General features: G+C 37.9%; 1 protein-coding gene across 1 annotated transcript in view; it reads right to left on the reverse strand.

Moving 5' to 3' along the window:
- The window catches only part of ccdc85al (coiled-coil domain containing 85A, like), a 38191-nt gene that overhangs the window by 14402 nt on the left and 3960 nt on the right, over window positions 1-19829 (reverse strand). The window lies entirely within an intron of this gene.

Here is a 19829-nt window from a genome sequence, read left to right on the forward strand (position 1 = left end):
GGTGTCAATTACTGAGGCTGGCCTTTTCAAACTCATAAACAGGAAATCAATGTCCATCTTGATATTTTCTACAGACCCTTTTACACCAGATGTCATAAGAAATATGCATGCATGTTGGCAACGGAAGTTGCGCTTTCCTTCAGCAATCCCGACGTAGGGGTGGGCGATATGGGCCTAAAAATATCATGATATTACAGACTATTTTTGCGATAACGATATTCTTCACGATATTAGGAAATACTTAAAAAGATAGAATATATGATTTTTTTTTTGTAGTCTGTATGAATAATTAAAAATCTAAAATGTAGTTTGAAGTGCAAATCTCAACAGTTGCCAAATACAAAAAAATGTACTCTTGACTCTTGAGTATGAGCAAATAATAAAAATAACCATTTAGGGGTTCCGGGGGCATATTTTAATGAAATTTTGTAAAGGAGAATAAAGGTTCTTGTATGTTTTATTTAAGGCATCTTATTTTGACAGTCTTCTTGTAAATTCTGTGGTGGATTCTCTTAACACACTGCGCTCTTATTTTGAAAGCTGCATGTGTTTAGCGACAGGGAGTAAGTAGCTTTTTGTGATTAAAACAACTTTCACCACTACATCAAGAAGTAGGAACGTTGCCAATATCATGATATGCATTTTTTTTAACCATAAAAAAAATATACCGATATTATCGTGAACGATACGATATGGCACACCCCTATCCCGACGACTAAGCAAACTTTAAGCATCAAATTAAAACTGTTAGCTTAGCAGCATTAAACTCTTGGCAAGAACATGAATGAACAACTTTCCCAGAAATGTGGAACAATTCCTCATAATAAAAACAACGGGACTCATGTTGGTATATTGCCTTTCTGCCCATTTAGTGTCCTTGGAAGTGTAATTCCCCCTAAACCACCCACTGCTTCACCAAGCAACAAATTCTTTTTCTTAGATTAGTATTATTGGTTTTTTGTTCCTCTTTGTTTTCAGATGTTGTTCCATCTTTATAGAAATCCTTCCTTGTGTTGCTTTAACAACATCCTTTTGTATTTAAGCTCCCATTTGTTGTCACATTAGACCATGCAGAGAATAAAAGGACAGGGAGAAGAGAGGGAAAGCTGTCACGCTGCTATAATTAACGGTAAGTGTCTCCTGTCTACTGTGTAAGAACTTTAATGAAGTGAGTGATGGCAGCAGGTAGGCACGGCAAATAACTTGAAGCTGTGGTTCCTGCAGCTCGGCTCACTGTGAGGCTGAAGGAGACTGTGGAGAGACGAGAGCACCAAACTCACTGGAGTAGAGCTGGATAATTGGAGCCCTGTAGGCTGATCAAGGCTACAAGGGGCTGTGTGTGTGTGTGTGTGTGTGTGTGTGTGTGTGTGTGTGTGTGTGTGTGTGTGTGTGTGTGAATGTGCAGTTATGTCTCCTTTCTGATCTCGGGGACACAGACAGACATGTCTATATCAAAAGGGAGGGCATACTCAAGCAACCACGTGAAGTGAAAGTGAAGTATACACTGTAACAAATTGCTGTAAGAAAACAGCCAAATTGTGACAGTAACATATTGTTTTTCATTAAAATTGTATTATACTGTAGAAAACAATGCATTTTGGGCAATATTTGTAGGTAGCTTGCCATTTCCGATAAAATATATGATATATATATATGATATTTTCTAAGTCTCCTCTTGTCCACATTTTTAATGGCTGTATTTTACTTAACAAACTCATTCAGTATATGGTATATTAAAATTACTGAGGTTATTGTGAAGACAGCGCTTAATTCATAGTAATTGGCTTTCAGACAGTAATATGCTCTATTTACAAAAAAGGCATTGTATATAGCAACAATATTATAACTAGCTTCAGCACTATACTGTGTTTTAGTCTACTGTAAAAATCAATGAAATGCAGGATTGTTCCGTAATTCAGTATGTGGTTTTATCACAGTAACATGCTGTAAAGTAAATAACAGTAAGGGAACTGTAAAATTAACAGTAGAATGCTGACAACCCTGCTGCCAGTATTTTACTGTTAATTTACAAGACAATTGTTTACAGTGTAGGTGTCACATTTGGATTGTTACCGGGAATTTTTGTGTTTGTGTTTGTCTTTGTTCTGAAATCAACCACTGCTTTAACATTCATATCTAAACAAAAGAGATCAACAGAGCAGGACAAAAACAGAAAAACTGTCAGAAAGCGAGTGCCGTCACAGCTTTGGATCACGTCTTTGAAAAAGAAAAATTGTGTTTTTAGTTAAGGAGTGACTAGGGCTGGGCAATATGGACCAAAAGTCATATCCCGATATATTTAGGCTGAATATCGATATACGATATATATATATATCCCAATATTTTTATCGCAAAGTGACAGCAAATGTTCAGTCAAAGTGACAAAGTCAAATATGACATGTCACAAGTGGTTTTATTGATACCGTTTATTTAAGCTAACATAAATACTGTATAACAACAGGAGTACTTTTAAAGCAAAAGCTCCATAAAGTGCACATTTAAATAAAGAAATTAAATAAAAATAGGCCAATCTTTTTCTGTAATAAATATATTTATATGAGAAAAAGAATAACAAACATTACAAAATAACTACATATGACAAACCCTAGTAAGGGCAGCATTTTTAAATAAAGAAAGAAAAAAAATTGAACTATATCGATATATGCGATATGGTCTAATTCCATATCACATTTAAAAATATATCGATATATTTTTTTATATTGATATATCGCCCAGCCCTAGGAGTGACCCTGTTCACTGGTGAATTTTTTTTATGGTTGCTTACGTAAATGGTTGGCATTGATAATACACACATATAGGAATGTATTTAAATTGATTTTAGAAAATATTTTTACAGCTGCCATCACCAAAAGCCACCATGAGGCATTTCTCTGCCAGTTATTAGTTAACACAGTCACTCTTTTAGTCTAAACACTGGTGGCATCTATGGCTACCGCTAGACTGATGACATGATGAAAAAAGGCTCTTGTAGCACTCATTTGAAGACTGAAAAATCTACCACAGACAACATAGTTACAATGTGAAGTATAGGCGTCACATTTGGATTGTTACCAGGAATTTTTGTGTTTTGTGTGGCTGCAAAAGCTTTGTTCTGAAATCAACCACTGCTTTAAGATTCATATCTAAACAATAGAGATCAACAGAGCAGGACAAAAACAGAGAAACTGTCAGAAAGCGAGAGCTGTCACAGCTTTGGCCTTTAACTCTTCTTTTGTTGCTTTGTCCTCGGTGTTCGGGCCCCCCCCCCCCCCCCCCCCCCCCCCCCCACACACACACACACACACACGTTCTACAAGGGCCCATGTTGTCAGGCGCATTGGTGTGGTTGGCATTCTGCTATGACTCTCAAAGGTAAATTAAATATTTAAGCAGACATTTGCAAGATAAACTGCTGTTGTCCTATTTTAACATGTCACTACCCATCACTCCTCAGTGCTGTTGAATAATATAACAGTAGCGTGCTGAAGATTGCAGTGTGTGTGTGTGTGTGTGTGTGTGTGTGGCTCAGATGAGATGCAATATTGGTAATTTCACCAGCTGTGAATAATGTTACATTTCTAGCATCCCAGAACTCTTTGCTGCTTCCTCCAGCGCCAGGGATCTGCATTTAATGGCTTTTGTCTTCCAACTCCCACAAGCCCTTGGACCTCGATGACCCATGTCCTGAGGCGGAAACTTGTTTACACTCTCTCACACTGTTTTGGCTCTCCCCTCCCCGATGAAAACAACTAATTCTTCTGTAGCTCCGTCGTGTTAAAAGGCCCTTTGTCTTAAGATAAAAAATAATGCAATGCATTGCATCAGATGTAAAAAAAGACATTTTTTTTTCATTTTTCAGGCAGTTAAGTTCAGGACAATGTAATGACATATAGAATTTAGGGAACATTTTCTCACGTAACGCCTGAAGGTTGAGCTGACATTAAGGTGTCTGGTGCCTTAGGGGGTTACATCGAGGTGTGGACAAGAATTATCATTCCTCTGCTCTTAAAATAAACCATTTTTGCCACAGCTCTTCACACAGTAAAGGCAGACTCATGGATGTGTAAAGAAAACTGGATACAGCATTGAAGGCGGTTTCCTATTCATTCCTATGAAAGTTGCTCAGTGGTGCATGAAGCCACAAAAGTTTGATTTACATGTATTAAATTACGCAGGTGTCAGTTTCACGGAAATTTGAGTGATTCCGTGGCTATTCCACGGATTCCTGTGACCAGGCTCGTTTTTTTCTGTATGTGATGGACCCAGTAGAGGTAATTCCTCTGTTTGGCCCCCTCAAATTGGCTTCAAAGTCTGGTGCTGTTCAAACTTTCTTTTAAGGCTTTTTTTTAATGGAAAAGACCTCAGATGTGAATGTTTGGATATAAAATGCAAAAGGATCACCACTAGGAAGTTACAGTGTGAAATAAAAACTTTGAAAAAACAAAAAATGGACCCGACCTTTAAAGAAGTGGAAATAATAGCTTTAGCTATTAGATTAAAAAAAGGATAATATCCAGTGATATCATTACAAAATGTCACGATAAAATAATATGGAAATTCATCAACCTACATTAAGAGAGACTATGAATAAACTAATATAGCAGAACAGAAAATTGACCATTTACTGCAGTTCAAAGCAAGAATTCCTTCAGTTCCATGTTTAACCTGCAGCTGAAGCTCTCACAAAGCCAGATGAAAGAGGTAATTAAATGTACCTTTTTGCTCTAACAGTAAAGGAAATGAGCCAGTCAGTCTGGAGCAGTGGGGGGGTAATGAAATTGATTTTAATATCACTGAGAGGAAATCTTACAGACCAAAAGACTTCTCTGAAAAGAGGACTAGTAAGAGATAATGATATAAATATAATGACAGCGCTGCCAATCATTTAACATTGGTCGGATCAGCCCATCCATCCGAGGTAATGGGAGCTGCGCACGTGCCTCGCTGTCATTCTCATCAGGAGAAACATTACATCAAATGCACATAATGCACAATATGGGCAGGAGATTTATGCGGCAGGAAATGGATAACTACATCCTGGGTGTTGGGAAAGGGAGGAATAATTCTGTTGTCAGCTGCAGCGGTTTTGACATGTTATGATTCCTGATATGTTATCTCACTTTCTATCCCTGTTTTTAACAGATGGTGAGGCTGTAAAAACCATCACAGTGATGGCAGCAGCAAAGCAGCTCATCACTGATACAAGTGCACAACAGACAGGCACCAGAGACAAGCTAACAGAGCATAGAAACAAGACTATGCAGCTTCGTAAAGAGGAAAATACACGTTCTCTCTCTTGCAAAATAAAGCTGGATTCATCTGCGTGAACTGAACTGCTGATCAATTGAATGCACTCAGTCTGAGTCTGTCAATACCACCTTAATTGATCTGATATGACTCGTAGCTTTTGGTGGCTAATATTAGCTAACTTCCTCCCACAGTCTAAAAACATGCACTTAGGTTTTATCTGTGACTCTAAATTGCCTGTAGCGGTTAAGGATAATGAATGAATGAAAACACATATCACATGACCGTCCATGTACAGCGAGCATGCATGTGCCAGTGTAAACAGAAAGCACATCGTCTATCGATACTCCACGGTTGACAAAATACAGAAAGTATACTATGGAGGAAGAGCAACACTGGCTAAAAGTAAGACCAGAGATATATTTTCTTGGACTGACAACTACGTGGAGCTGTTTCTGAAAGTAACCCTTGAGTATAAGGTTATCACTTGACCAAAAAGTCCAGTTTGTTTGAAGAGTACTGTGCATTTGAAAAGGTGGTCTCTATACGGTTCAAGTTTACTGGAACGGTTCACATCAGGTGTGAAAACCAACTGTACCAAAACCCAGAAGTGGATTGATTATTGAAAACTTCTGTATGTTCAGGTAACGCTGCAAGTTACCTGAACTTTGAGATGGAGCTTCCTCAGTTCCTCAGTTTGTGCTTTGTTTTTAATAGGATGGTGGGATGAAGGTGGGTGGGGCGGAGGGTGTTTGTTTCTATGTTTTGTTATCTTTTTATTATCATTATTCTATTTTCTCCTTTCTTTTTTATGTAAAGCGCTTTGTGTTGCATCTCGCTTGAAAAGTGCTATATATTGATTGATTGATTGATTGATTGATTGATTGATTGATTGATTGATTGATTGATTGATTGATTGATTGATTGATTGATTCTTCACCCGATAAAGGGTTAACCTTTGTTGCCTACAGGCAACATTCAGACAAGAAACTGGTTTAAAAAGTTCCTGTTATGATGTTTTATAACAGAAATTTTATATAAAATTGTTTATTTTTTTCACTTGTGCACCGCAACAAACCCCAAAAACTTCAACAACAAAAAAAGAATTATACAATTTCTACATATTATGTTTATTTAGTCTATTTTAAGAAAGAAAAACACTTCCCAACTGGCATCATAATGTCAACCATAGAGGGTTAAACTACATAAGACACCTGAAAGCTGTCAGACAAACAGCCACATCTGTCCTGCTCCACTCTCGTCCTTCACTCCCACCTGATCACCTGACGCCTTCAGACTGCCAGCTCTCAGCATGACGCACAGCTGCAGCTGAAGTAAATGTAACATAGCTAAATGTGGTTACTGCTGGTGACTTTGGGACTGACAGAAGTTCCCTCAGGCCCAGTGCTGCCCTCGTACATGGCAGCTACTCAACTTCCAGTTAATTACCTGGCCTAGGAAGCTAATTTCCTCTTAGCTCAGTGGGCCGTTCCCTATTGGCACGGAGTAAGAGGACAAAGGCTGTTCTCCATTCCACTGGGTTTGCGTGTCTGGCGGATGACTGGGGCTACTGTGGAACATTTGTCACATACCTCTGGGGTTTGGACCGGAGCGACGCGGGAACACGCCAAGCAGCCCCCTTCATAACTCACACAGCTACTTAGCTTTGGAGCTACTGGTGGGGTGGAGGGGTGGAGGGGTGGAGGGGTGCATCCTGCAACAGCCAAGTGCTTCACGTGTTCATAAACACTGACCTGTTGTAATCAGAGTACCAGAGTGCTCTTCATGCACACAAATGTTCATCTTGGTTTGGTCTGCAGTACCAGTGGTGGTTCTACACAGGGGCCTACAGGGGCTGCTGTGGCCCCTGTGTCAAATTAATACTAACATGATCAATTTATAACGATGAACAATGGAGTCTTTTTGGGCTATTTTGTCAATTTTTTAAATCCTTTTCATGTCTTTACGTGTCTTTGTAAGTCATTTTGTGTCTTTTTTGGTCATTTGTGTCTCTTTTGTGTCTTTTTTTGTGTCTTTCTTTGTCTGTTGTTGTGTCTTTTTTAGTTATTTTGTGTCTTTTTTTGTCATTTTGTGTCTTTTTTGTCATTGGTGTCATTTATGTGTCTTTTTTGTGTCTGTTTTAGTTATTTTGTGTCTTCTTTTTTTGGACATTTTGTGTCTTTATTGGTCATTTTGTGTCTTTTTTTGTCATTGGTGTCATTTATGTGTCTTTTTTTTGTCATTTTGTGCCTTTTTTTAGTCATTTTGTATCTTTTTGGTCATTTTCTGTCTTTTTTTTGTCATTTTGTGTCTTTTTTTTTGGTCTTTTTTATGTCTTCTGTGGGTTTTTTTTTTTTTGGAATTCTGTCTTCTCATTTTGTGTATTTTTTTGGTCATTTTGTGTCTTTTTCAAGACATTCAAAGATTTTGAATGCTTAAATATCATCTTTGCCATTCTTTCATGTGCTAATGTGCCCCTCTGATATAACACTGGCCCCTCCTTGGCCCCCACAGTAAAATTGGTCTAGAACCGCCACTGTGCAGTACATAATCATTCCCCTTATCTCCCCCCAATTTATAATTTAGCATGCCAAAAATATTTTTCATTCTCTTGTTGGAGACATTTTACACTCCACTTCCCATTGACATTACTGATGTACTGAGTATTTGACTGGAATTACAGATGAAGGACTAAAAAAAGGTAGCATGCATTGTTTGAGAATCACACAGCAAATAGGGAATATAAGGCTCTTTAGTCCATCCAGGAGGAGATAGAGCTTTGAAAAGATGAAGCTGAGGGCGGCTTGATTAAAAATGACAATGATATGCACCAGAGGTAGATAAACAAAATGCCTAATCATGCACTCCTTGGTTAATGGCTGCACTGATGGCCTATAGGCAAGGGTGTTTGGGATAATTGGTCTCAGGTGTGATTACAAATTCAAATGCCATGATAGCATTTAAAAGTAGCATCTTTCCCTTTGAGGCGCTGAGATAAAGACTTCCACCTTGAGAGAGGAAAGTCTCTGATGGGCTTCACTCTTTAACTATCTCTGGAGCTTTGAACCTGCTCTCATTCCTTTACTCTTTTAATTGGTAAAACACATCAAGCAGCTGAAAATTGTTTATAAATTAAAATCTCCACTACTGATGTTGCAAATACGGGTGCTGATTTTGGTGCCATCAACCCAACGAGTGGGACTTATGCTGCGTTCGATTGCACTCGGAACTCGGAAAGATCCGACATCCGAGTTGGAAAAGGGCAATAGAACGGCTTGTGTAAAAGTGTAAAAAACATTATAGTTTTTCCAATATTTAAACTACATTAGTCTATAAGGTGTAATACTGCACTTCTCTATATTATGAGCTACCTTTTCCACATCAGACAAGCCTCCTCACTGTCCATTTTTAAAAGTCATCTTAAAACCTATTTTTATTCCTTGGCTTTTAACCACGCATGAGACTCTGCTCTTGTTTTTAGTGTTTTATGGTTTGCTTTTATTTATTGTTTTTTAAATTGTCTTTTAAAAAGCAATGAATCTATTTATTTTATTGTTTATTTCCTGTTTTATTTATTTCATTGTCTCTTGTTCTGTTTGTTTATGTACAGCACTTTGTTGCGGCTGTTGTTGTTTTAAAGTGCTTTACAAATAAAGTTGAGTTGAGTTGAGTTGAGAATTATATCCAGGAAATTGATAAGATTTAATTATATGTTTGTCTCTTAAGTATTCAACAATTCCACCCTATATTTGGACCCAGAGAGGACACAACCATTTAACTGTATGTTCTACCAGGTAGCTTAAATTATTCCCCAGAATAATTTTTAAATGCTCTAAAGACATCCAAACAAAACATCAATTTGCTGTGGCCGGCCATGTTTTCCCAGGTTGAGCAATGAAACGAATTTACCTCGGAGGTCGGAATTTCCAACTTGGATCTTTCCGAGTTCCAAGTGCAATCGAACGCAGCATTAACTCCAATTATTGGGACAGTTGGTTATCCCCCGTAAAAACCCATTGCATCAAATAGCTGTTGGTCCTTAAAAACATACTAGTTTTGTTTGATGATGATAGACCAAGTACAAACAGAAATAAGAAATAATATTTAAAATATAGAACTTGCAGGTATCCTCATTTTACCTCTTTTATGTATTATTTTACCTGTGTTGACATTTGCAACACTTAAAAATTCTTCATTGAGCATGATTGTGTTTTGAAAGTTTTTAAAAAAAGATTGTATGAAAGGGAATATATTTATAACCAAATATATATAACCATTATATTCATAAAAATGTGCTCACATAAATGTTGAAAATAGCCCTCAGAAATAGAAACACCTGTCTAAACAAGTCAATCTAGACCAGCTATTCTCAACCTTGGGGTCGGGACCCCAATTGGGGTCGCGAGATGATTTCTTGGTGTCGCCAAATCATTTTGGAAGTCAGCTCTGTCACCACTGTGTTAAAGTGTTCATGTGTTAATGTGTTTTAGTCTTTTTGGTCAATTAATGTCTTTTTTGGTCATTTTGTTTCTTTTTTGGGTCATTTTGTGTCTTTTTGGGGTCATTTTGTGTCTTTTTTGTGTCATTTTGTGTCTTTTTTTGTGTCATTTTGTGTCTTTTTTGGTCATTTTGTGTCTTTTTTGTGTCATTTTGTGTCTTTTTTGTGTCATTTTGTGTCTTTTTTTGGTCATTTTGTGTCTTTTTTGGGTCATTTTGTTTCTTTTTTGGGTCATTTTGTGTCTTTTTGGGTCATTTTGTGGCTTTTTGGATCATTTTGTGTCTTTTTTGTGTCATTTTGTGTCTTTTTTGTGTCATTTTGTGTCTTTTTTTGGTCATTTTGTGTCTTTTTTGGGTCATTTTGTTTCTTTTTTGGGTCATTTTGTGTCTTTTTGGGTCATTTTGTGTCTTTTTGGATCATTTTGTGTCTTTTTTGTGTCATTTTGTGTCATTTTGTGTCTTTTTTTGGTCATTTTGTGTCTTTTTTGGGTCATTTAGTGTCTTTTTTGGGTCATTTTGTGTCTTTTTGGTCATTTTGTGTCTTTTCTGGTCATTTTATGTCTTTTTTGGTCATTTTGTGGTAATTTTGAGTCTTTTTTTGGTCATTTTGTTTCCTTTTTTTTGGGTGATCTGAACTGTGCGCGTGAGATTGTGTTCAGTGAGCGGGGGTCACGGACAACATGCATGTTAAATTGTGGGTCGCGACTCAAAAAGGTTGAGAACTTCTGATCGAGACAACACCATGCTACTTTGGTAAGTTGAACTAGTAATGAAAGAAAAAGCAGGGATAGTAGGCCGTACACATGAGGTTATCTGGTAATAATACTAATCCATTTGAATTACAGCAGCCTAATGCTCCCCCAAATCCTTTCATGCCAAGCAGCTGTGACAAACATTTGAGTTTCTTCATGCCGCTTAGGCTGTGAGACTTCACAATTTGTCAAGGGGATGCTTTCCATCCAGCGCCCTGGCAGACAAGCGAGGAGGAAGAGGACGGAGTGGAGTCAGAGGAAGAGGAGAAGATGTGATGCAGAGAGGAAGACAGAAAGAGACGGAGGAGGAGGAGGAGGAGGAGGGGAAGAAAACAGCCAGTAATCCACTCAAATACTTCCTCAACCCTCTTTCCTGAGCTCAGCCTGGCCAACAGAACATCCCCCGGCCTCCTCCAGAAAGACGGCTTTGTAATCAGAGTTTTCTCTCCCCGCCCGACAGCTGGTTGTTCACACTGGCAGCCAATTAGGGAAGGAAGGAGGGAGAAAGACAAGAGAGGATGAGGGAGACGGAGGAAGATAGCCTGGCTTTCGCAGTGACAGTGGAGAGGGAGAACATTATCTGAGGCCACAGCTTCACTGGTGATTTCCTGTTGCAGACATGCAGCAGCACTTCTAAACAACAGCCAGAGGAGCTGAATGGTCTGAAGTGATGCTACAATTATAGATTAATAGAATGAGAGTGAATAAGACAATGGGATGATCTTTGCTAATTCGATCAGATAAAAAAAGCAGAAAATGCTCCAGAATGGAGAATTATGCTGCTAGTGTTTGTCAGTTCTCATTAAGTCAAAAGACAGTGAGTGGAGTTAGACACGGATCTGCAAAATGTCCCACTTCTTTCAAATATTCATTGTCTGAATAAATATATTTGTTTAACGGGCTGTTCGCTAAGCCCCTGCAGTGATTGCCTCATCATTGTTTAGCCACTACAGCTTTACCTTTCTCTACGTGCTGAATAAGAGTGAAGGAAAATAGCGATTCACTCGAGTCTGACAATATTGTTATTTCTGATTTATAATTACTAGTTCACATTGAAAGTATTGATAATTTACATAGTAGTGCTATAATGTTAAATGTTACAGGGACTGTGATAAATGCAAATTCAGATATCACTGTTCATATCTTGTGTGCATATACATAGTATATATTGCAGTTATGTACTTATAATTATAATAATAATAATATTATAATACTAATACTAACTATATGACAACCTAATTTTCCCTTGGGAGTCATCTATCTATCTATCTATCTATCTATCTATCTATCTATCTATCTATCTATCTTCTATCTATCTATCTATCTATCTATCTATCTATCTATCTATCCCTAATGTAGAAGTGTGGTGTAGGTTATGTGTAACTAAAGCAATACTATTAATTATCTTTCTATACTGAGCTGAAAGCTGAAATGTAACAAATGTATTTGAACAATCTGTTTACGTGCTAAGCTAAACTGGCACCATTAGCATGTCTGGCTAGCTAGCTTACCATTATTTGTCAACGCTTTAGCAGCCCTCTTTTTTATTGTATTTGGAGAAGCTTTCACATCAGCAACCCCAGTCAAACACATAACTTGTGATAGTGTAGCATTTTTAAAACTCGTCATTTTTAAAACTCGTCAGTTAACCCTATTTCTAAGTCTTTTTGTGTAAAAGTTTCCTGTCAATGTTTGGGTTAGACTGTCCAAATAAATGGAGGTCAATGCAATGTCCTGTGTGAGTGAGTGTGTGTGTGTGTGTGTGTGTGTGTGTGTGTGTGCGTGTGTGTGTGTGTGTGTGTGTGTGTGTGTGTGTGCGTCCTTGTACTTCCTACATAGTGAGGACCGGAACACGTTTTTAACCAACAGAGTGAGGATATTTTTGTGAAGTGAGGACATTTCGGCCCGTCCTCACTTCTTTAAAGCAGTAGTTCTCAACCTTTTTGAGTCGCGACCCCCAATTTTGTTGTCCGTCACCCCCGCTCACTGAACAGAATCTCACACACACAGTTCAGATCACCCAAAAAAGAAACAAAATGACCAAAAAGAAGGAAACAAAATTACCAAAAGAAGGAAAGAAAATGACCAAAAGAAGGAAACAAAATGACCAGAAAATGATGAAAAAAAGACACAAAATGGCCTAAAAAGACACAAAATGACCAAATAAGACACAAAATGACAAACAAAATGACCAAATAAGACACAAAATGACAAACAAAATGACCAAAAAAGACACAAAATGATCAAAAAAAGACAAAATGGCCTAAAAAGACACAAAATGACCAAAAAAGACATTAAGTGACCAAAAACACATTCACACATGAACACTTTAACACAGTGGAGACAGAGCTGACTGAAAATGATTTGGCGACCCCCAGAAATCATCTCGCGACCCCAATTGGGGTCCCGACCCCAAGGTTGAGAATAGCTGCTTTAAAGGCTTGTTTGAAAGTTCAGACTTTGTTTTAGGGTTAAGGTTACAATTAGGTTTATGTTAGGGTTGGGCATTTAGATGTGATGCTGAAGGTTAGGTTTAGAGTTAGGGTAAGGGGCTAGGGAATTCACTATTCCAATGAGGGTCCTCACAAAGATAGAAGTACAAGGATATGTGTGTGTGTGTGTGTGTGTGTGTGTGTGTGTGTGTGTGTGTGTGTGTGTGTGTGTGTGTGTGTGTTAGTGTGTGTGTGGCATTCACTTGCATCACAGGAGCAGAGGTTCTCCCTCACACTGTAATATCTTTTTTTCCCCATGTGGCCTTTTTTTCTCCTCCCGATCATATGAGCAGCTTAAGCTAATATGCAGAACTTGTGATTGCTAAAGCAGAAAACATGATTAAGTCTCTCTTCTTTCTGAAAAAGACCCTCTGCAGTGCAGAGATCCTTTAGGCTTAGTGAAATAGTCTGGGTCAGGAGAATACAGCGTTCATGGCTGATTATCTTTCACTAAGAGGGAGTCGAACACAAAAGAAGATGGACGTATTTGATCTGGCTCATATGGGCCAGACAATATTAATTGCTATTTAGGAACTTGCATTATTCCACATGCAGTCATTTTATCTCTAATTGATGCACTTAGTGCTCCCTGAATTTTCTAAATATCATTTTAGTTACACCACTTTGTTATTTTCTGGATCATGTGTTGTTGAGATGAGAGAGCTTCTTCTCCTTCTGACACACGCACAGTTCAGATCACCCAAAAAAGAAACAAAATGACCAAAAAAGACACATATTGACCACAAAATGATCAAAAAAAGACACAAAATGACCTAAAAATACACAAAATGACCAAAAAAAGACACAAAATGACCAAAGAAGACACAAAATGACCAAAAAAAGAAACAAAATGATCAAAAAAAGACACAAAATGACCTAAAAAGACACAAAATGACCAAAAAAAAGACACAAAATGACCAAAAAAAGACATTAAGTGACCAAAAAGACTACAACACATTAACACACGCTGACTTCTAAAATGATTTGGGATGAGAGAGCTTCTTCTCCTTCTGACAGAAAACTGAACATGTCGTTATTTTATGAAGGAAAACTAAGAATGCTTCTAGTCATTTTAAAGGTGCTCATTCCCTTCCCCTGGCCTTAAACATTACAGAATATGTGTGATAAGCTTCTAAAAAGATGAAAAAGCAGTTTGCATTAAAATGTGCCAGAGGTCAAAGTGTTGTTTTGCTTTCATTTGGGATTTTGTCAGGATTTTAAATGGCCTGAGCTTCAGTGCTGTCAAGTGGCTCGTGCACATTAGACTTTTCATTTGTCTGAATAAAACACTGCTACAGTGAGCCTGCATGGGACACTGTGGCACATCCACCCCAAATCACACACACAACCACACACGCTAGTACATAAAAAATGAAATAATACTGTGCAAAGGGCTTAGAGGATAATCCAAGCGAGTAGAGTGTACTACATCGTCACAGGAATTAAACTCCCTCTCCGTCCAAAAAAGGACATGGCAGTAAGGATGGGTCAGTGGATGACACACACGGACACAAAGCTGCTCTCTTTACTTCTCCTACCTCACAACAGGACATCTATTCATACTCATACTGCCCTACAAAGCCTAACTGCAGTAACTACATTTTTGGTCAAAATTGAGTTATAACTAAAAATGAACTCCTTCATGTCTGTTTTATCTCGTGGCAAAGTTTCATATTTAAATTTTGCTTTATTTCAGATAAATAATTATGTAAAAACCACAAAATCCAACTCAAAACCAAACAGTAATTGCACTTACCACGGTCTGTCATAAAATAATAGAAATTATAAGTTTATTTGAAAGGGAAATTATTATCTAGATAGTGATCAAGTAAAAAAAGTGAGATACAATTATATTAAGACTAAAATATAAAATGTCTTTATAAGTCTAAAATACACAAATCTTTGTATACATACACTTATAACAAAATCAATTTAAAAATGTTTATTCACTGAAAACAAAATAAAAGCTGAAAGAAGACAACAACATTATAGTTACTGCACTCTGTTTACCATTACTATTAGAACCTTTTACAGCAAAACCAGAGTGCACTAACTAAATTTTTTGGGGTCAAAGGTAAAAAAAAACATCATGATTTTTGAGCATAAAATTGACATCATCAATACATAGATAATAAGTGTCATATCACTTACCTACATATAACCCATTTGGCTGGCCAGTTAAAACATGTTAAAAAACTTTAAAGCAGTTTTTCCTCAGTTTTACCTTTTGCGTAGTTACTGCAGTTAGACTTTGTAGGGCAGCATACTCATACTTCATTCTGCAGTGCTTGTGGATTTTAATCCGTCTGCAAAATTTCACACCAAAACGCAGCCTGTCTGGTTAAATTTTGAAGCAATTAGTTCATATCTGCAGCACAAAGGCGAAACCTGCCACCTCCAGCTAAGTGTTGATTGCGTGTCTTGATCTTACTGTAAATACTGTGTTGTGACATTTGAAGTTAGTGTCCTTGTCAGGACAGTGGAGGCAGGGTGGCCCTGTGGGGACATGCTCATGATCAAACAGCCATTCTTAAAGACAGCTATCATGATATACTAATATCACTGTACACTGTAAAAAATGTCTGTAGATTTCACGGTGAAAAACTGCTAGACCGTAAATGATAAATGGGTTAATTCAGTTTCAGTAACAAGGAAACACCGTAAATGTATATATCAGCCAAAACAGTATTTTTTATAGTTCCGTTTTTTGAAACATACAATCCTCCACTGTAAAATACACTGTAATATGTATTTAATGTAATATATATACAAGCCACCACTGTAATTTTTGCATTTATCTTTTGTAAAACATACTTTTTCTCACTGCTAAATGTACTAAACACCATATCTCTAACAAAAATATACTGTAATATTTAATGGTAAAATCTCTCATTTATAAAGTATTTTCTTGTCAATTATATGGCAAAACAGCGTTTCTTTTGATGGAAAAATCTTTTATTTATACAGTAAAAAAATTAATAAAATGGCAATCTTAAATGTAAAATCAACAGTGCTAATATCTTTTTACCGTAATATTTTAAAAAGTTGCACCGTATTTATTACGGCAAAATTCTGGCAACCACAGCTGCCGTTTTTTTACCGTAAAAACAACAGGGTTTTTTTTTTTTACAGTGTATAGCAACACACACACAGGCTTAATGAAGTCTTTATGAACCTGGTTAAAGGCTATTTGGTGCATGCATTTCACTCTGAGCTAAGTTCATAACAGTTATGCCACAGTTGGCAAACCATCAGACTCAAGAGCCAGTGAGTGCCCCGTGCACTCACAACATTTTCCAATTAAGGATTTGTGCGGCATTAATGTGGCGTGGCCTTTTGCAGACATCATATGGGTTTCAGGTTACATCAAGATTGAAATCTCTTACAGAGCGCACAGAGAGCTAAAATAGAAAACAGACTGATGATCCAAATCAAAGTTGTGTGTGTCTTTACAATAATCCAGTGCAATCCGTAGAGATTGCAAAATGGCTCGAGAGACCATGTTTACTACTAGACGACTACTGAACTAGTTATTTCTGAGGCTGCACTGGCTGGATTGTAATCCTTGTCCTTCAGCTATTTGGTGGTTTAATTCAATAAAGTTGGAGAGACTCAAAAGACCGAATGTAAAAATGGTCACAACTAATTCAGGAAAGGTTAAGATATTCTGATTTATTGTCTCCAGAATGGATCAAGTCCCAAAAATATTACAATTATTTTCTATAATGCAATTCTATCATTCCTGTCTCATAAATACCCTTGGTTTTTTTTAGTTTTCATGACTATATCAATCCCAGTAGGCTAAGATTACGCTGATGACATCATCATTACATCATCAGAGCATCAGACTTGACAAAGCTCCTCTAGAGCCACAGATAACATTATACAACTGTTTTTGCAGGCTGATTCCCTGTGACTAGTGAACTGATATTCATTTGTAAAACATGCCCCATGATTGACCTTTTAAAGGTCCCATAATGTAAAAATTGATATTTCTGTGTCTTTTTTCTAATCATAAAGCAAGTCTAGGTGCTATATAAATACTGTGAGCGTGAGAGAAATGCACACAGCCCATATTCAGAAACTGTGTCTTTATAACGCCGTCAGGGGCTCTGTAAGGCTGTGATGTCACAACTAAGGCTGTTAAGTCAAAAGGATTTGCAAATTTTGCATATTTTTCACAGCATCCCAACTTCTTTGGAACTGGGTTGTATATTCTGACCATTGATTGTATAAAGAAAGCACAACACAGCTCTACTTCCTGCCACTGTACAAAAGTGAAGCCAAAATATTGTGGATTGGGCTGCTGCCATCTTGAGCTGATGATGTGATTTGGAGCCATAGTCTGCACAGAGCAAGTTGTCAATCATGACGTTACACCCCTTATTTATAGCATCATATAACTAATTACAACCAATCTTATCAGAACATACAGCAGTGTGATAAGAACTACATAAAATGTTGTCTTTGGGAAAATGTATTTCATGTGTACATTGATTTTTTTAAGTTTGGCTCATGTCCCATCCACTAACATGGAGGGGGCGGGGTTTACCTCTTTTTACTGCAGCCAGCCACCAGGGGGCCATCTAGATGTTTCGGCTTCACTTGCCATCCATCTTTATATAATCTTTGACTGACAGACAGTTACAGTATGAGAAAAATGATGTATTTTTTTGGACATGTAAACATCACCTGAACAATGAGCATACTATGTCCCCTTTAAGGTTATGCTATTGATAGCAAACATAGCACAATGTGCATATATTTGCCTGGTCTTGCCGCTTTTCTCTTTGTAACATCAGAAAAAATGAGACCTTACCTAACTTAACATGCCACTCAACTCTTGACACAAGCTCTTGCCAGACTGCACAGTCATAGACGGATTATCATAACCACGGGCCCTGGACACAAACTCACCAACACTGGGCCAAAAACAACCACACAAAAAGACTGTAATTTTAGGATTGTTTTGTTTGGACAATAAACATATTATGGGAGCGACAGCAAGCCCAGCCCTTGCAGTATTATGGACTAGAACACACCTTAATTAAAATATAGGTAAGTATCTAAAACAAATCGTTAAAGTAATAAAGGAAACAATAATCAACATCAGTAAAGAGTCCACACAAAACCACAGTGAAACTCACCTAAACCACAGGCTCAGGATTTTTTTTTTTTGATTTTTTATTGTATACCAAAAAGAAACAACTCTGAAGGCCAAGGGCCCCTATTGGCTCTGGGGCCCTGGGCACACACCCACTTTGCCCATGCAGTAATCCGTCTATGTGCACAGTAAAACCGCTTCAGATGATCCAGAACGCGGCGGTCATTGAGCTCCACTGGCTACCTTTTGCAGCCCAAAGCATCAAATTCAAATCTCTAATGCTGCCTACAAAGCTGTCTCTGGTACTGCTCCTACCTACCTGAACGCCCTGATTCAGACATACGCTACTTCTGTTGCGCTCTTCCAATGAACGGCGCCTGGCTCTGCCAAGGTAATCCAGACTCTTTGCATTTCTTGTTCCCTGTTGGTGGAACTCCAGTACTACCAGTTCCAACGTGAGCAGGGGCGTCCCTCAAAAAACTCCTTTAAACCCAGCTCTTCAGAGAGGACCTTCTCTCCTAGCACCACATGACAACTCTACTCCTAAAAGCAGTAGTTCTCAATCTTTTTGAGTCGCGACCCCCAATTTAACATGCATGTCGTCCGTGACCCCCGCTCACTGAACACAATCTCACACGCACAGTTCAGATCACCCAAAAAAGAAACAAAATGACCAAAAAGGACACGTATTGACCACAAAATGATCGAAAAAGACACAAAATGACCTAAAACGACACAAAATGACCAAAAAAAGAAACAAATGACCAAAATAGACACAAATTGACTACAAAATGATTTAAAAAAAGACACAAATGACCTAAAAAGACACAAAATGACCAAAAAAGATACAAAATTACCAAAAAAAGACATTAAGTGACCAAAAAAACACATTAGCTGACTTCCAAAATGATTTGGCGATCCCCAGAAATCTTCTCGCGACCCCAATTGGGTTCCCGACCCCAAGGTTGAGAATAGCTGCCTTAAAGAATTGTCACCAGCCCTTATTGATGCACCAACGCCTCTTATTGCACTATACCTTGATTGTTTCCCTTTTTTCCTGTGAATGGCTTTGTATAAAAGCATCTCCTAAATGACTCAATGTAAATGTAAACCTGTGTCTTTGCTTTGGAGTTGTCTTTTTACAATGAAAACAATCCAACAGGAATAAATGACTCACCATCATACACAGAATCTCATGTAACTATTGACATTATACCTTATGAGATGTAATTGATATCCTTCTTGTAACTGTTGGCTTTACTCAGCTCTGTGTACACTGTTTCTGTTTCTCTTGTAATTTCAGCGTCATATTGCAAAGTCAGGCAGATATTTCACCTTGAGGAATTTGTCCTTTAGCTTCTGCCAGCTCTGTGCCACTCAGCACTTTTTTTCCCCGGACTCCAGAAATCATTATCAGACACTGTGGGGTATTTAAACAGCAGCCAAGTTGGTACTTTGATATTCCTCCTTCTCTCTGACATCCTTTACTCCCACTGATCTCACTGAGACGGCCACGACTGCAGCAAAGATTTGGGGCTAATTCGTCGTCTGAGAGGTGCACGCATGCTGCAACGATACACCACACACACACTGATATCTGACCATCTGAGTCCAATCTGTTCAACTTGGATACAGAACATGTAAAACGATAAAATAATCTGAACCCATGATTTTCTCTCTCATCCACAGAGCCAACCCACATTCCTCTGGAGATGCCAACAAAATCAATAATGCTGT

Source organism: Centropristis striata, chromosome 1 (assembly GCF_030273125.1).
Source record: "Centropristis striata isolate RG_2023a ecotype Rhode Island chromosome 1, C.striata_1.0, whole genome shotgun sequence".
Lineage (NCBI taxonomy): Eukaryota > Metazoa > Chordata > Actinopteri > Perciformes > Serranidae > Centropristis > Centropristis striata.